The sequence below is a fragment of the Eschscholzia californica genome, unplaced genomic scaffold, assembly GCF_041429995.1.
Source record: "Eschscholzia californica isolate CP2 unplaced genomic scaffold, dmEscCali1.0.p SCAF_1, whole genome shotgun sequence".
Lineage (NCBI taxonomy): Eukaryota > Viridiplantae > Streptophyta > Magnoliopsida > Ranunculales > Papaveraceae > Eschscholzia > Eschscholzia californica.
In genome coordinates, this window is record NW_028238198.1 from 11,348,558 (window position 1) to 11,359,096 (window position 10,539).

General features: G+C 35.6%; 1 long non-coding RNA gene and 1 pseudogene across 2 annotated transcripts; both read right to left on the reverse strand.

Annotated features, from left to right (window-relative positions):
* Window positions 1-201: 201 nt before the first annotated feature.
* On the reverse strand, window positions 202-3,443 carry LOC147564101 (uncharacterized; annotated as a pseudogene). Its single transcript, XR_015225916.1, has 2 exons — window positions 3,303-3,443; window positions 202-1,064 (listed from the first exon to the last, which is right to left on the reverse strand). The product of XR_015225916.1 is annotated as an uncharacterized LOC147564101 (transcript).
* A 2,366-nt stretch (window positions 3,444-5,809) lies between these two features.
* On the reverse strand, window positions 5,810-8,682 carry LOC147564102 (uncharacterized). The gene is made up of 5 exons (XR_015236770.1): window positions 8,544-8,682; window positions 7,796-7,846; window positions 6,638-6,735; window positions 6,424-6,539; window positions 5,810-6,315 (listed from the first exon to the last, which is right to left on the reverse strand). It is a non-coding gene; the product is annotated as an uncharacterized LOC147564102 (long non-coding RNA).
* Window positions 8,683-10,539: the final 1,857 nt, after the last annotated feature.

Consider the following 10,539-nt stretch of genomic DNA (forward strand, 5'->3'; position numbering starts at 1 on the left):
ACTTAGGGAACCAGTACCACAATTATTTGAATTTAAAGAAAGACTAAACTGATTGTTTCCAAATGAACAATGATAACCGGATTTGTCCAAAACAGAAACTGAAACCAAATTCCGTCTGAATGACGGTACAACAAAAGTGTCTTTCAAATCCAAATAAAATCCAGTTCCTAATAACATCCTGAAATGACCTATTGCCTCGACCTCTACCGCCTGCCCGTCTCCCACATAGATGTATCTTTCACCATCAATTGGCTTTCGGTAGCTCAGACAACCCCTTCTTGGCACGCCAAGTGGCATACTCGGTACATTCTTTCTTTATATGCCCAGGTTTTCCACAAAAGAAACAACCGTTTTGTTCCTTAGGCTTCTTTTGCTCTGGACCCTTAGCAGCTTCATTATCCTTATTCCTTTTCTTGCCCTTCCCTTTTGAGGTACTAGCCAAATGAGCACTTTCAGAGTTCTCATGCTTCACTCTTTCCTCTTCTTGCACACAGTTTGAAATGAGCTCATTAAGAGTCCACTTCTCCTTCTGACAGTTGTAACTGACCTTAAATTGACCAAATTGTGCAGGAAGAGAATTCATTACCAAATGCACGAGTAAGTCCTCAGACAGCTCGAGCTTCAGTGCCTTAAGTTTGGAAGCAATATGAGACATCTTCATGATGTACACTCCCTTATGTTTCCCTTGCCTTTATACCTCATAGAAGTCAGGTTCGCCAAAAGCGTTCCTGTTTCTGCCTTATCGTTCTTTTCATACCTTTTTTCGATTTCGGCAAGGAAATCAATGGCCTTAGTTACCTCAGCAGAGATTGCGCCTCGAAAAGCTTCTGGAATGCCGCGCTTAATGATCATGAGACTCATGCGATTGGAGCGATCCCACCTCTCATAGTGTCTCCTTTCATCAGGAGAACTATCATCCGTAAGAGGGGCAGGTTGCTCCACCCTAAGTGCAAGATCCAGATCCATGCAGCCCAGAACGATCAGAACGCTCTCTTTCCAGTCCTTAAAGTTGCTCCCATTGAGAATGGGAATGTTGTTAGCATTCATTGGTATATTTGCAGCAACTACACAGAGAATAGACATAATAAATTTACATGTTCACATCATAACTAAAGTAAGATTTAAATTTAAACAATAACTAGATACAAAGCAGAATACCGAGCACAACATTAGCATCAAGTCTTTGGACAGTAATACTAATTTGTAAGTGGCATCTCTGTTGCAGTAATCAAACATAGACGATAAATCCTGTCAAACAATAAGTCTATCTTTGGACCGACTCATTATTCACATGGACACCTTACAATCATCTCACATTTATCACCGCAGGTGTATATGTAGTTCGGCCAAATATTAAACTACCTTTGGGTCGACTTAATATCCGCATGAATTTACATATACACAACCTACTCCAACATTGTCATGGAACTAATCTACATAAAAGAGGTCACTTTGGCGACATTTTACTTCAATTAGTTCTATCGAATGTCGGATATTATTTGAGGGATGTATCAGTTATTAGTTGTTTAAATTTTACAAAATAAATGTTCAAAAAGAACCTTTAATTTGGTCTGTAATTGACCCAGTCAGATCTGTCTGACTCAATAAGTCAGACCGGTCTAACACACTAAATGATCTGTCTGACTGAGACCAATCAAACATGTCTGACTCAACCGAGTCAGACCATTCAGGTCTGTCTGACTCGGTCCGAGTCAGATCTGAGTCAGGTCTGTCTGACTCGGCCCGAGTCAGATCTGAGTCAGGTCTGTCTGACTCGGCCCGAGTCAGATCTCAGTCAGATATGTCTGACTCGGTCCGAGTCAGATCTGAGTCAGATCTGTCTGACTCCGTCCGAGTCAGATCTGAGTCAGATCTGTCTGACTCGGTCCGAGTCAGATCTGAGTCAGATCTGTCTGACTCGGCCCGAGTCAGATCTGCGTCAGATCTGTCTGACTCGGTCCGAGTCAGATCTGTCTGACTCAGTCCGTTGGACTGCCCACGTTCCATATTGGAACGTGGGCACCACTTACCCCACTTTAAAACGCCCCACATTAAAGTGGGGCAGTAACTCCTCCCTCTTTAAAGTGGGGGCGTTAGAGCAGCTCCAACGTGGGTGGGGCTGGGGCTCCCAATTCAAATTTTGGGAGCCCCAGCCCCAGCCCTCCAACCCGGGAGCCCCGGGGCTGGGCTCCCGGTGGGGCTGGGAGCCCCATGCTCCCGGGCTCCCAAATGGGAGCCCGGGCTGGGGGGCTCCCAGCCCCAAATATAGCCGTTGGGGGTCTCCCAACGGCTATTTTGGGGTGGATCCCCTAAAAAGGGGATCCACCCCACCTTATTTTATTTTTTTTTAATTTTTTTAATTTTTTTTTTAAACTAATTTTTTTTTTAATATTCTTATTATTTTAAATACTACTTTTTTAAGTATTTTTCTCTAATTTTTATTTTTGTGTTTTTTTTTGTGTTTATCTTTTTGAAATTATCTCTCTCGAATAATATCACATTTTAATTCATAGTCGAAATCTAATAATTTATAGTCGAAATTTACACATACTTCGCACACGTATAATATATTGATTTGGGAGCCCCGGTTGGGAGCCCAACGTTGGAATTGAGGAAAGCCCCGGGGCTCCCAAAATTCAGGGCTCCCAAAATTGGGAGCCCGAGCCCCACGTTGGAGTTGCTCTTACCCCACTTTAAAGTGGGGGTGCCGTTTAATTCCCCACTTTAAAGTGGGGAATTAAACCACCCTGTTGGTTTTTTTTTTTTTTTTATTAAAAAAAGCAGGAACTTAATTCATTGAAAAAAAAAAAAAAAACTTAACACCAAATTTTCATAAATAATTTGTTTGAATCAATAGGTTTCCACAAAACTTTGATAACTTAAGTTTATACTCAATTCAAAAACTAATTTTACCTAAGATCAATATGACTTAATTTATATCAAAGCTTTGATTCTTAAACATTGAAATGAAACCAAATCACATGATATAAATATTTATATGTCTAGATAACCTATCTACAAATTATCCGGACTTAATTTTCATGGAAGATCATGATAACCTTAATTTTGGACACAGTAAAACCTTCATATGGTTCATAAGATAAATCAAACACCAAAGACTCCTAAATTTCTCAATGAACCTTAAAATTGGAGTGGCTCTAGATACCAATTGTTAGTAAATATATTTAACCTTATACATGCATATAACCATATACAAATACCATTGAGTATGACATGTATAATCTAAACTACACATACCTCCACAAGATTCAAAGAGATTAAACTTAATCACGGAAGCGTACCTTGATCCATAGCTTGAAGATGGTTGGGTAGGGTTGATCTTCCACTTAGTTCTTCTTCCTTTAGAACCTCTCTTGTGATGAAGGGATTTCACACTTTAACCAAACTTGTAGAGATTAGGGAAGAAGCCCAAATGGGGACCATAACCCCTATTTATAGACTTTTATTTCTAATTTGGCCCCTCATCAAATTAGAAATCACTTAATGGTCTCTACACGTTTATTCCATGACACTTTGATACCTACTGGTCAAGTCAATCCATATTAGACCACTTTACGACTTGACAATTTACTGAGATAGCCATACACATGTCTATACATATGTGAGCCCACATATGTTGGAATTTCTTCCAACAAAATCTATTACCTAGACAAATCTATTAACACAGATGTATTAAACAATTACCTAAATGAAGAAAAAAGTCATACCTTCAAAGAAGGAGATGAAGATGAAATAAGATCAAATTCGAAAAAAAAAATGATACCTGGGGGGACGAAGATGGAGATGAAATACGGGAAGTGGAGAACTTTATAGAGAGGGAAAGTCGCATCTTCAGGAGATATATACTAACGAAACAGGAGTAGTTAATGAGGGGAATGAAGTTGAAGAAAACTGAAGATAGAGATGAGGAAGAGGCATTAGGGTTTTCGGGAGAAGAAGAACGGTATAGGAGCTAGATGTAAATGATAACCGAAGGAATCACTCTTTCTTCTATACTCTCTCGACTAATATTAGCAGTAATGGTTCAATAACGTTTGTATGAATGAGGGCAGAGAGGCGTTTTTTATTTGGCCATAACTTTAACAATTAATTTTGTGTCAAAGGCTGAGATTTAAATTGGTTTTAAGATGGGTTTACTCACTGGTGGTAAGACTCCCTCTCTCCACTACTTTTTAGCACTAATGGTTCAATAATGATTGTGAGAAGGTACGTTTTTTATTTGGCCATAACTAATTTTGTTTCAAAGGCTGAGATTTAATTTTGTTTTAAGATTTGGATGGTAATGCTAGGGAGGGCGGAGATTGAGACCTACCCCAGACCTTATATGACGTGTCGATGACGTGGCACGCCATGTAAGATGAAAAAACTTATTTGCGTTGGGTTTACTGAGGGTATTGAGAAATTTGGTGTTACATCCTCCACTTCACAGAGTTTTCATCACGGTCCCTTCATTTAGTTTTGATCTGGACCGTTGAACGTGATCAATGATCTAGATCAAGATTAGATTAACACCCAAATCACCGCCTCCCTCTGTCGAGCAAAACTCACAATCTCTCTCTCTAACCAGCAGCATACAACAAGTGAAGAAGAAGAAGCATTTTTCGCCCTCCATTTCCACGTATCACTTCGATTTGCCGCAAGAAATTCTAGAGATAGAATAAAAAACCATTTGATTTTTACTACCAGTGAAGTTGTTTGAGATTGATAACCTAGATAATATATTGTGAGTTGTGACTAACATCAATAACTTCTAAGTTCTTCAAGTTAGAGAAATCTTTGGGTATTTCATCTTCAAGGAGAATAAAAAAAAATCAAGAAATTTCAGCTCATCTAATCACTTGAAGTCAGTGAAATCTTTTTCAGTGAGGAAGAACCAACTAAACAACCCTAGTTTTATTGTTACAAATAACACCATCCCATTGACAAGGGATAGATGAATTCGACCAAGATAAAACAATGGATCCATTTGTGAGATTTCTAGCAAATTTCTTTAATGCTAACAAGTCACTTCAATCACAACCTTAGAGTTAGGGTTTCAAGATGTAAAGATGAACAAAATAAGTGGAAACATGAATACACCCATTTGAGGAAAGTTATGGGAACAAAGTCCAACATCATCTGATTGAAAAAAGTAGATACCCACCTAATCAAAACTTAAGAACCCATTAATGGAGAGTATGACAGTATTGGTCTAGAGATGGAAAGAAAAAAAAAAACAGAACCCATTAATGGAGAGTATGATAATGTTCTTCCAACCCAGATCGAAGAAATCCTAAAAGAAGAAAGAAGAAATCTTCAAACCACAACTCAAAATCACATCTGGAGCGACTCCCATAGAATCTCACTTGAAAAATGAATTGGCAAAATGCAGGGATCGGGTTGAAAACTGGGTAAAATGAAAGACTCAATATCAATTTTCTGAAGGGCATATTTGAACCCAATGCCAATTCAGTTTATAAACACAGGTGGAACGCCATGTAGGCGCCACGTCACATGAGGTCTGGGGTAGGCCTCAAATCTCTGCCCTCCCTAGCATTTCTCTAAGATTTATGAGGGTGAATAAATAATCTTGTTTACTTACTTACATTGAGTGGATTAACAGATCTTCATTTTTTAAGGGAGGTAATAGATCTAGTGGTCAAGACTTGTAGAAAAACACAACGAACGACCGGATTTGTCTTTCGACTTGTCCCAGTCAGCGAAAAACTTTGCGTTTTATATAATAGACTAGGTATAGCCCGTGCCTCCGGCACGGTGAGATTTGTTAAACGGTTATTCTAGATGAAAATGCACAAAAGAATTTGAGTGAAACCATAAGATAAAACGTTTATTCTGAATCCTCTACAGAAAAACTTTTATCTCTTTCCTCCTCACTCTTATCTTATATTTGTTTACAATATGTTCTCCATTGTTGAAAGCTATAAGATTAAGGTATTCCCTGTATTGCATAACAAAAACTCCATTGTTGAAAATTTACAACACCCTCTTCTCCTAAGGATTGATCGAAACTTGTAATGGTTAGAAGACAAGATTGAACAACATTTTTGTCCAAATTGTATAAACACCAATCTGCATGTGGAAAAAGTATTTCGAATCAATTTAAATTAATAAAAATAATAATGAATTCAACAAATGGTCATTAATATTCGAGTAGAATACAAAAGTAAATGCATATCTTCAGAGTACTTATCTATAGAGTTTGCAGCTTGATAATCATTCTGGTGTATGCAAACCTAGTCCGAATTGCCTACCAGTCTGAATTGCCTAACATTCTTCAGTAGCCCACTTAAAGAGCTAGTAAATGAAACAATTTCAAATAAAACATTAACAGAAATAGGTTCATTTTAACCATGATCTCTCTTTCTCATTGGAAAAATTAAATTTCTATCCAGAATTTGATACCTTCATTCGATTTCTGACAGTTGTATATATTTGTTTAAAGAGTTTCACATGTTCATTCATCCTACCACCTCTCTGCCACATATCCCCACATAAACACATGAACATCCTATCCCTCTCTGCACATACCCCACACAAACACTTCAGTTCTTGAATCTAAATTACTAAGAGGATTAAAAGGAAAGAAATTAGTTGTAAGGATTTCAGCTTGGCACACTTTATCGCTTCTTCAACATGAGCACAATTTTAAAATGCGACTTCAACCACCTTGTTTTGTGTTACGAAATTAAAAGCTTCATTGTTTATCGGGAGAACCTAAAAAAGAAAATATAGAGAAGATATAAACGATGTTTACAGATTAAGCTTATATACATTTTGAAATGGAAATTGTAGCTAACCAAAACTAATCAACTAAAACCAATAACCAAATAAAGCCTAATGTTTTCTGATCCAGTATGCACAACTCGACAAAATGCAACCTAGAAGTCCAATCTTTTTGTTTTTCTATTGTAGCGATCTCAGTGATGCATGGGAATGTCTCGTGATAGACCTATACGCTTATTTTTGTTGAACTTCTTGTTATCGGCTGACTCCGACCAATTTGTCACAATGGAACTTGATATATTGGTAATGTATACCAAACTTGACCAACTTCGTTCAACCAGACATAACTATATACTTTCTTTTATATGATCAGTTATATAAACTACTGAATATCTGACTCTCATTCCAAGCCATAAAATCAAATTCAAATAAGAAGCAACTACTAAAGATCTACAACTTAGCTTTACTGCCTTCTGATTGATAAAAGAAAGCAAAGGAAGGAATGGATGCTTAATTGAAATCCGGATTCTCGTTCACTCGACTAATACATAATGGTTTATATGCATGTTATCTTCTTCCAAATTATAAAAGAAAACAAATGAAGGAATGGATGCTTAATTGAAATCAGGATTCTCATCATTCGACCCATACAAAATTGTTTATATGCATGTTATCTTCTTCCAAATTATATATATATATATATATATATATATATATATATATATACACACACACACATGTTCTTCCAAATTATATATATATATAGATCAGTCTTCATCCTATTTGCACATGATGTTAATTAGTGATACATACATATTACTACTACTATAGGTATCACATAGAGAGATGGTAATGTTGAGTATGTAGGTTCTTATGCACATGATGAGCAAAAAGTTTTATAGATTGTTATGAGAGAGTATTGGTGCGTGGACTAAAAATCATTACTCAATGTTAGATTTTACAACAAATTAAATAATATGCATTGACTAACGACACATTAGAGGCTGCAAAAAAGATAGATATGGAAGAGAAACTAAAGTTCAAGATATACCGCCGCACAAGAAGATTCAAGTTGTCACAAAGCTCACTGCCTACAACAACTCTGTACAACAAACAAAAATGATAAATCCATCACCGATGTGTATAAAAGCATCATCAATGGGGTGTTTAAACAATCCATAATAGCAAGAAACTCGGTGAATGAGAGATGTTTTTGAAAAACATCAATGTTAATAATGCATTCCTCATAGCAACTAACCTATTATTCATCATAGACTTTCAAAAACATCTGGTTAATTGTTGGACTACTGAAGTCATAAAAATACTTAACACAATAATACGTTTTCCTTCAAAAAAATTAGCATTCATGTGATAACCAACTCTCTAAAGAATTTCATCAAACATGTGATAAGCATTTCAAAATGAATATGTTGGTAGAGGATTAGAACATTAGAAAATACTAAATTCTCTGAACCAGCTTCGAGAGATTTACTAAATTCTGAACCAGACAATAAAAAACCATGAAAAAACCATAAAATTTGGTGAACAGTTGAACATTTGAATCCATTAAACGACTAAGTCATCATTTTCTACTAACATCAAAAAAATGAAAACTGAGTTGAAGGATAACTTAGTTGAGATTAAAACTGTAGAATGAAGCAATTGTCTCAATAAGGATGTGAGATTTTAAGGCGCCAGTAACGCTGTAACGAAATTTTTTCTAATAATTTTGCATTCATGATTGGAGGAATGGAAGGATGTGAAGATGGAAATTATTCTGATAATTGTGTGTAACGTACTATAAAATCGAATATTCTTCAGTGAGTAATTTTCTTTTGAATTAATTATGGAATAATCCAAGAGCTTGATGGTGGGGAATTTGAGGCGATTTTGGAAAATTGATTTGGTTGTAACGCTCCAATCGACTTTGGAAGCCTGATTTTGGTTTAATCAAATCATAATTATCTCTAAATAAATTCAGATTTTCGTGGTAACCTTTCAATGGAATATTATTCAGAGATTAATTTGGGTTGTGGTTGGAGATCTGATTTAGTTTGTGGGTGCCAGTAGCATGAATCTAAGGTCCCAAGAGGATAAAAGCATTTAGAGCATGAATGCGATTAAATGATCCTACGATTTGAGTCATTAATGACATGGCATTGCAACGTTAATCAGAAAAATCCGACGGTTTAGAATAATAACCACGGGACATGTGTTATGTTAATCAAAACAATCCAACAGTTAATATTATTGCTGATATGGCATGGACGGCCAGACTTATCTCTTGGTTTGTCCTAGTCAGCATGTTTCAACATGTTTTATTATATAGATTTTAAGATGGGTTTACTCACTGGTGGTAAGACTCCCTCTCTCCACTATTTTTTAGCACTAATGGTTCAATAATGATTGTGAGAAGGTACGTTTTTTATTTGGCCATAACTTTTGACAACTAATTTTGTTTCAAAGGCTGGGATTTAATTTTGTTTTAAGATTTGGATGGTTAAGATTTATGAGGGTGAATAAATAATCTTGTTTACTTACTTACATTGAATGGATTAACAGATTTTCATTTTTTAAGGGAGGTAATAGATCTAATGGTCAAGACTTGTAGAAAAACACAACGAACGACCGGATTTGTCTTTCGACTTGTCTCAGTTAGCGAAAAACTTTGCGTTTTATATAATAGATATATAGAGAAGGAATATATTTATGTATATATAATGAATTTTTTTTCTTTAATGAATAGATCTTATCGTCTTTTATTTTAATCTTTAAGATTGGAAAGTTTCATTTTATCGTGAAAATAGTTATTTATTACTGCCCTATGTGATATCATATGTCTTCTTCCTAGTTCTTACGTACAATTTTTTTTAATACTGCACTATGTCACGTGGAACGTAATGAACTATCTAAATTTTAAAGTTAAATCTCTTATTGCTCCGAGATCAAAACATTTGACACTTATGTTTGTAGATTTACAGACATTGTTATATCTTTTTGAACATAAGTGTAATTCGCTCGGATCTTTTTGATATTTCAACAAAAAAAAAAACGCCGCGCAGATGCTATTATAAAGCCTAGTAACCTAAATTGTCTATTGAATTGACCGATAATTTCATCGGTCAACATATTAGAAAACATCCACATAAGAGTACATCAGACGTTGCAGAGAAGTTTCATAGGAGTTCCAGTTCACCACCAACATCAACAAGATTTTGAATTCCTTGGAAAATATTTTTGTTAAATTCACGATTATATTATAATCGGACATATGAACGTAAAGTAAAAATACGATAATTGAACGTGGTTCGGTCGGATAATCATGACCTACATCCACGGAGAAATAGTTTCTTTATTAATAATCACCACATACAATTGTGGGTGGATCGGTTACAGTGGTCAGACATAACTCTCTGATTTAATCCGTAAAACCTTCTCCTATTTATAGATAACTTAGGGTTTCCTAGTTTTTCCTAACCAAACTAGAAAATTATATAAAATCTACACACGTATCTCTTTGCTTGGAAACATCTTCATCGTCGGATCTCTTCATCTTGATCCTTATTATATCACGTATCCTATTAATTTTCACACTGATTAACCAAAGCTCGTGATCCTAAATTACTATCACTTGCCATTGATTCATTAAAAAGTTGATTCATTTCATGATTCTCACTCGTATAATCCCAAATATTTTTTCCTAATGCTTTCTCAAAAGCATCACAATTTCCCATTAACCCTTCTTTCAAATAATAACATGGAGCTAAGAAATCTTTATGCGTTTTTGCTTGAATT